Source organism: Homalodisca vitripennis, unplaced genomic scaffold (assembly GCF_021130785.1).
Source record: "Homalodisca vitripennis isolate AUS2020 unplaced genomic scaffold, UT_GWSS_2.1 ScUCBcl_8464;HRSCAF=16587, whole genome shotgun sequence".
Lineage (NCBI taxonomy): Eukaryota > Metazoa > Arthropoda > Insecta > Hemiptera > Cicadellidae > Homalodisca > Homalodisca vitripennis.
The window spans coordinates 1,425-9,952 of record NW_025784582.1 but is presented as its reverse complement, the minus strand read 5'-3'; the positions used below and the strand labels follow the sequence as shown (position 1 = coordinate 9,952).

The 8,528-nt window shown below is 31.0% G+C and overlaps 1 pseudogene; it reads right to left on the bottom strand.

Moving 5' to 3' along the window:
• Nucleotides 1-1,734: 1,734 nt before the first annotated feature.
• On the bottom strand, nt 1,735-8,175 carry LOC124374444 (annotated as a pseudogene).
• Nucleotides 8,176-8,528: the final 353 nt, after the last annotated feature.

The following is an 8,528-nucleotide window of genomic DNA, read 5'->3' as shown; positions in this document are numbered from 1 at the left end:
TTTGCCTTTTGAGAAAACAACCCTAAGAACACCATGCTACTTCATAGGAATCTGCAAATATTCAGTGAAATGTATATATTTATAAAACTACAAGTCATATCCTCTACCTTTTGCTTTTGAATCATTTGAAATTGTACGTTTTATATAAAATAAGCTTAAAAATATATATATATCATTTACATAAAAAATATATATATATATATAACCTGTTTATGTACAACTACACAAAGTACGATGTATGTATAAAATGCAAAATAGCGATTTTCTGTTAACACCAAGCAACTGGAAGTAAATAATATTCTTCATGACAGTACTAACGTGAGATGTTTACTTCGTTTTCATGAGTACTAAAGACCTGGTGCTAATGTAAGTACAGATCAACGAAGAATTGTCGTTTTTCAATAATACACTTTTAAGTTGCAATAGTGCACCACATCTGCGTCTCTGACAAAACCAGAATCTGGCCAGTGACAAATACAGTATTTGTGAAGTTGGGACATTTTTGAAGACAAAATATAATGACCTGGGAAAAAATTTTTAATTTGGAATTTTTCGTGCGATACTTGTAGAGTTGGAAAATTTTTGAAGAAAAAATATTGTGACCTGGAAAAGTTTTCTTCAAAATATTTTAACTAGTGATATGCTGAACGTCGAATCCGAAATCTATCATTCAGAGTTGCCGGCTGATTGGCAGTACACAAATAGCCTACATCCCTATTGCTAAAAACTGAATTTTTTTATGAAAAATATAGATAGATAACAGTTAACAAATAGGTATTGTAGTAGTATGTTTATTCCTTTCTTCTTTTTATTTTTTTAATCGCCACAAGATATTTACCTGAACGTATCTCGAGATATATTCCCAGTGGTGAAGGTCAAATGGGTAGAAAGCAGGATTTGTTGCAGTTTCCGGTTGTTTTTACAGATTTTTAGTGAGATTAATTTCATCCACAAGGCATTGGATCGTGCTAATAATTTTTGATGATTTGTCTTTCGGTACCTCACATGCTTTGCATCAGCAGTTTTCAACCTAGTGAGCACCCAGGGTAGACATAGATTTTTCATGGGATGCATCTAAATTCTGTTCTCTCAGATTACCATGTGTTCCTTAATATAATAAATTACTGTTTGGAGAAAGAGTAACGTTGTGGAAATAAATGCCTTTTGTGGACTTTTCTAATATTCAAATGAATGGTAGGAGTAATAATTGAATATGGTTGAAATTAATATCAATTCCTACAAGAAATAGTACTCATCTCAATAAAAATTTTTATTAGCCCTTATAATATATATGGTAACTTAAATGCCTCCCCCCCCATAGTTTTTTTGAACGTTTCCTCAGATATTGTCTCCTATATAGACAGTTATTATTGAGTAGCAACTACTTCATTTTAATTAAATTAATATTTTTGGCTGACATATTATTAAATTAATATTTTTGGTTGACATATTAGGATTAGATATAAATTAACATAAAGATATCGGTTGAAAGTATTAACTTAATCAAGATTAAGTACTTACTACTCAACAATGACCAGTGGTAGTCCGAAGTTGATACCTGAAGAAATTTTTAAAAAGTAGGGGGAGGGAATTATTGGAATGTTCCCATACACACTATATCTTATAGTAAAAGCTGTAATATGAGTTTGTAAAGCAACTAAGAAAAAATCCTAACACAAGTTAGTTTGTTAATAAAAGGGAACTCAATGGATTAACACTTAAATAAACAGAGTAAAAAACGAAAAAACATTTTATTCTCAAACTTATTTCTTCGCTTTCTTCTCTTTCTTTTCTTTCGCCGCCTTTGTTACATCTTCAGGATTTTCTGCTGCTTCCTTTGCCCTCTTTGCTCTGATGCCAACTAGACGCTGGTCAGCTCGAGCCTGGAAAATTAACAAGTTAGTGAGACAACTATTCGTAGCTGGGCTTTCACCATTCGAGTAGGCCTAATAATAATCATTCTTAAAACTGATGAAAGCATTTTGTATATGATTAAACATCATACACACACAACCAGGATAAGACAAATCTAATCAAAACAGATTAAAACTGTAGGAACAAAATAGTATTGTCGTGGTCAAAATACCACAAAATTTAACAATTCCAAATTGGTACAATAAACTTCATTTACATTAATTTATTTTCTTTATTCAAAACCATTTAACAAAATAAATAAAGTTAAAACACAGGTTTTACTCTCTTGTCGTTCTTTACTCTTATCGTCGATACCGGTTTGCATTTATTTATGAACATAATATTGTTTTGTTTTTATTGTAGAATTTTTATTATACATAAATTTTATTTAGAATTTCATTGTCTTTATTATGGTATTACCGTAAAAAGTTTAAAATAACAAAATTGACTTCAATCATTTTATTTTTTTTAAGTGGAAATTTTTTTAGTAAAAAAATTTAAAATTTCTATTCTAACAATCCATAAAAATTCAATTTTATAGCTTTTTTGAAATCATGCTTTATCTAATATGCTTGTAATTTGAAGTATAATGTTACCGTTGGTTAAGTCGCCTTGAACGTTTTTGTATAATTAAAAAATGTTATAATATATGACATTTGTCCACATTTTCATGGCCTTTCGAATAAAGGAAAAAATCTTTAAAAATACTTTTACGCTCGAATTATATTCAAACTTTCTATATAAAAATTTTTATAAAAAACTGAATTTTGTTGTATTCTTATAAAGCAAATTTTGTTTGTTATTTTATGTTTCATATTCTTCATTTAATTAGAAAAAACAAAATTACAATAATTTACTGAGACAATTATTTTATAACAGTTTTTTCAGAAAATATTTGCAAAAAAAAAGAAACAAAAAAAATCAGACTTTATGCATATGACTTGGGAAAATTCCAGCAGCACTCAAAAGGTAAAAATTACAACATTTAAGTTCTTAAGATTATTAAAATACAGTTCAAATACTCTTTGGTGGTATTATCATATTAACCTGTTGAGTTCTGATGGCTATAACCGTCACAGCCTACTTATAGTCTACTTGAATGAGAAAATTATCACTACTGGACTTCCAAAAGTAAAGAGCAATGTATTCCATTTTAGAAACACGCGTACAAGAGAAATTGGCATAAGAAAATGACTGGACATTTGTTGGCAAAGCTCTTATTATACAGGGTGAGTCAGAAATATTTAAGACGTGATTGTAGATCTAAAAATAAGAAAAAAATGTTATATAAAGGTAGGTCCGGAAATGCTCCATTAGTGAGTAATGGCTGGTAAAAGATTCTGCTTTGTTTTCAGTTCACGCTGGTGAAATTTAAGTGATTCTGAAATGTTTTATTCTTACTTTTTAACTCAAATAGGTGGATTTATAAAGGGAAATCACCTTAAAAATCAAATAAAACCACTCTAGAGGTTGTAGTGTGAACAGTTTTTGAGAAAAAGTGTGAAATTAGGCCAAAAATCTAATAACCAAAAATACAGTCTTATGTTTGATGTCCAATAACATTGTTAAATGACCACTAAACAAATTGTTTTTCCTGATACAGATTAGTAGAGAATTTAATTCTGGAAACAAACCATAATAAGCAAAAGTTAACTAAATGTGTAAAAAATTTATGAAATTGACTCCTCACAAATTGGCACTACACAGCAAACTTTTGCTGTTTTAATAATAAGGAAGAGTATCTGATTGATAACGGCTGGTAATAATTAATCATTTAAAACAACAGCTGTTTTAACACATTTTTAAATAATAAATAATCAGCTGGGCATTTATTATTAGATGACATATGTCACCTTATTGTTGAACAAAATAACAAACTGTAAAGATACTGTGTGTTTGTGTTAAGTATTTTTACCAATTATTTTCATCCATTTTATTAGTGATTTTGTGTTGTGTGTTTCATTTATTACAAATGGAAGGTAATATTCATGTGTATTCAAACCCTGAATTAGCAGACATGCATTTAATGTATGGTTTGGGACGCTGCAATAGTACTGGTAGCAAGACGTCTGTATCAAGAGAACTTTCCCTAACCATTGAATTTATGGAAAGAAGAACAATAAATGGAGCTAATTATTGCGATATTTCCGACTAAACTTCGATGTGCAAAAACAAAATAAGCGACGTGGTCCTATTGAAATCGTGAGTTCTCTTGTTGCACGACACCAGACCCCACTCTGCCTTTCAAAGCCAAATCGCTCCCATCAGATCAATTTGGTTGGGAAACGAATAGTCCAACCGCTATACAGCCCGGACTAAGCGCATAGCGACTTTCACTTGTTTCCTAAAGGAGTTTCTCTATGTTAAGCACTTTAACACTGATGACGAGGTGAAAGAAAGCAGTTAAGATTAGTTATTCTCACAGGCGGCAGACTTCTACGAAATCAGCACTCAAAATCTCATAAGACAGTTTTTATACAGACATTTAAACCCTTTGAGGTCTCAATAAAAAATTGCTTCGACTGTCCTCAGGTCGTATTTAATTTCTGTTAATTTACAGTTCTTTGACAATACACAAATGCAATTTTTAAATCCCTTTTTCTGCAACTTTTTTATTTTTTTCTCTTTATATATCAATGTAAATAACCTAAAAAGAATATTTACATTATTTTATAGTATTTTTTTTATAACTTTAAGTAACATTTAAAAAAAATATAAAAAAGAAGTAAAAAATATAAAAACATAATTTTTTATTTTTTTATACATATGTAATAAACCAAAATTACATGAATACATGTGAAAAGGCCTCTAGGATCTCATTAGATACATGTTATTCATTATATTATATATAATACATTATATATATATTATAATTTTGCCTTGTTCCAGCCCTAGGCCTACTTTGGGTAACATGTCTAGCTCTTCCTCTTAGTCTCTACTAGTTTTGTAGCCTAGGCCTACCTCTATTATTTGCAACTCCTTGTCCTACTACTATCACATTATCTACGAATTTATCAAATTCTTCCCCATCATTACCTAAAGTTTCCAATCCAAACACATCACTTTCGTCGTCTAGGTTTACCCGGTGTCTAGGTTACCGTCATTTACCACAATGTTTTCAGAAGAATTTTCACTATGATTCAACTCACAATCACTATCACGGTCTTCTTCCAATAATCTGTTTTTCATTTTGGATTCTAATTTCACTGAAAATACTATCACAATCATCTAATTCATCTAATATTTCGTCATCGTCAGTAAAACTTTTTACTTGGACCAGCCATATTTGTAAACACACGGCGCAAGTGGCAGACGTCAGTTGTATTGGTCTTCTATTTTCACTTCCAATGCTTCCTATATTGTGAATAAAGATCGACATAGCATTCACGTAACCAAAATAGAAGTCAAAAGTACTGAATAACTCAAATACCGAACAGCAATAGGTTAGAAATGGCCAAACAAGCAGTGACATTATCCGGTCGACCTATTGTCGACATGCGAGCGTTCAGCGAAAACTGCCGCGGTCGACCTATAGTCCGACGACCGATCTCGCAAAGGGTTAACCGAAATAAATATTGAAAAATAAAGAAAGATATCAGGAACCAAATAAACATGTTTTTAATCGTGTAAAAACAGGTAATAAAATCATGGTTTAAAAATGTATTATTAGTTTACAAAAAAAATACAGGCTTCTTCTTAACCCTTTGAACCCCAGGCGACGAAATATCGTCGCCGAGAAGATATGCGAAGATCCCCGCGGCGACGATGTATCGTCGCCAATGAAGTTGCGAGAATCCCCGGGCGACGTAATATCGTCGCCATGGTATACGCGTTTAATACATATTTATTTGAAATCGTAAAATACTTATTTTATGAGTATTAATACATATTTATATGTATTTTATTAAAATACTAATTTTTTTATTTATTTATTTACTAATTTATTTATTTAGGTAATATCAGTGATTTTTGTGTTGTACGCCTAGAGGTTTTTACAAGTCGCATACTTTTATATAAAAATTCAAAAAAAGTTTATTTTTAGAGATATCAATATAATTTTTTTTGTACATACACAAAAACTAAATTTAGAAAAATAAAATGTGGGTGCCCATATTAAAAATATTTCTTATTTTTTAATTAAAAAATCTTAAAATCAATTTTTTTGCCTAAAAATCTATATACATAATATTTTATACAAATTATTTTTAATGCTGATTTAAACATTTTTTTTTATACTTTCAGACTGAATCTTTTTTTCTTGTGTATATCAATTTCATTCTGAGACATTTTGGTGTGGTAATTACAAGACAATAGCATAAAAAATAAGCCGAAAAGTATTAATTTTTTACAAACAGTTATGCAAAACAGCTGTTTCTGCTCCCGCGGGATTTTCTCGGTAGTTCTTAGGTCAAATGATTTTGTTTTGGTACGTTTTTTATCCACCATCAATATTTTTGGTCTGGGGTTCAATAGGGTTAATAAGGTTAGGAAGTATACATTACACCTATTAAAAAGTGGAAGCCAGTATACATGAAATCGACACGAGTAAGCAAAAACCTTACCTTTCTCAGAAGCAGTATACGGCAGAGAAATTCTTCTCACTCTTCTGTGACGACTCGGGCCTTCGGCCGCACTTGGGTCTGCTTGATTAGGCATCACCACAGTCTTCAGTTGATTTTTGCCAGCTTAACGTTCTTCCTCCTATAAGTATGCACAAACAAAATATCGTACATGGTGAATCTCACTCCTAAGACACATTGTTTGAAAAAAAGTTCAAAATTAAACAAATATATTATGTCCAATATAGAGCACATTTAGGTAAATGCTTTACAACCTGAGTGTGCTTTATGGATGGTTTAACAAATTTATAAAGCAGTTCATCAAAACTGGGTCTCATTACTTGCACATGTAATATAATAGATGATGCTAATTTCACAATGACAAAGTGATTCATTATCAAGGATGTACCGAAACAAAAATGGACCAGATACACAATATTGTTGTAAGTTAAATAAAACACAAACAAAATTTCAAGCTGATTTAAAAAAATGCTTTTTAAAAAACTACATCTAAGTATTTTTTCCTTTTTCATTTGTAAATACAGATTGTGTTGTGACCTATATATAGCATCCAGAACGTATAGATATTTTTAAACGTCTTAGCCATAGCTGATTTTTCATAACAAACTACAAAGGTGAGAATTTGGTCAAATTGATGTCCCACATTAATACTGACCTTTTTCTCGCCCTTAAGGATCAAACTTTCAGTTTGTTCAAGGACCAAAATTATTAAATACTTGTTGAAGTATTTAAAGGTTTTTATAATTTTTAAAAATGTTGTAACAAAATTATACTTCAAAATCTATCTTTTATAAACTATGTTTCTGGTAAACTTAAACTTTACAGTGGCTTCTCCCTTCTTCAGCTTCTTTACTCTTCTCGTGGACTGGGAAAATGATCAGCTTAGCCTTAATACTCCTTGAGATCGCTGAACATTCTGTTGCACTGACTCGTGAGACTTTGTTGCGTCTGGCGAGGTATCCCTACAGCGATTCCAATGGACATGGCAAATCTCTTGTTACAGACCTGCTTGCTGAAATATAAAATTATCTTAACACAACATTCAGATAAATAAAGTACCAAGAACTGATTTAACTTTAACCCACAAGAATAAAAGCTGAAATTGTTAAACTATAATATTTAAAACAGAACTCTAAAACCAAACCAAAAATAATTATGTACGTCTAGCAAAATGAACAAAAGCATGTAGACTTACGTAGCTTTAGGTATACAGCTTGTATACAAGGTCTAATAAAGATGTAGAACTTCACATCTAGTTATTGTTTTCTAATTACTTAACTTTCTATACCACAATATAAAACTCTTAGGAAAAACATGACACATACCAAGATTGTCCAAGTGAATCTACGAGTAGTTATTATCCCTCAAAAATATTTTTCAGACTTTTTTTTTTTTACAAATATGATATATGTAAATGTGTTTAAAGTTTTTACCTTCATTATTCGTCCAAGGTGAATCCACGCCCAGCTCCGGACTTTAGTATTGGTACCTAATTGTCGGACAACACGCAAGCAATTGGACCTAAGCGGAGGAACCACGTGCAGGGCGTGGTGCGATAGCTTTTTGGCCCTTCTTGATACGATTTTGGCGCCATATCTGAACTTTCCTTGCTGGCTGGATTGAACCAGGTCTTTACGTAACGTTGCCAATCCTTATGGAAATGGCCATTTGTGGAATCAAATTAATTCCTCTTGGCCGCCATTTTGTGACGTGAAAAAAAAATTATTTCAAATAATCCTGTAATTGTATTTAAACTCCCTTTAATCTAATCCTACAAAAATAATTGGATCCAGTATAAATTCAAAAGTCAGCAAAATATTGTAATCAGAAGATTATAGATTACTGAGTAATAATGAGCAATAGTCTCGCATTTCTGAAATCCTTTTCACTAAAACTTATGGGCTACAACAATGTTTTTATTACAAAATTTTTATCTCGTTCCCATACCCTAAATGATGAACAAATTTAAAATTGGATATCTGCAGTGTTTTAAACTAAAAAGTTAATAGCATGTCTTTGTCAGAAATGTTTAAT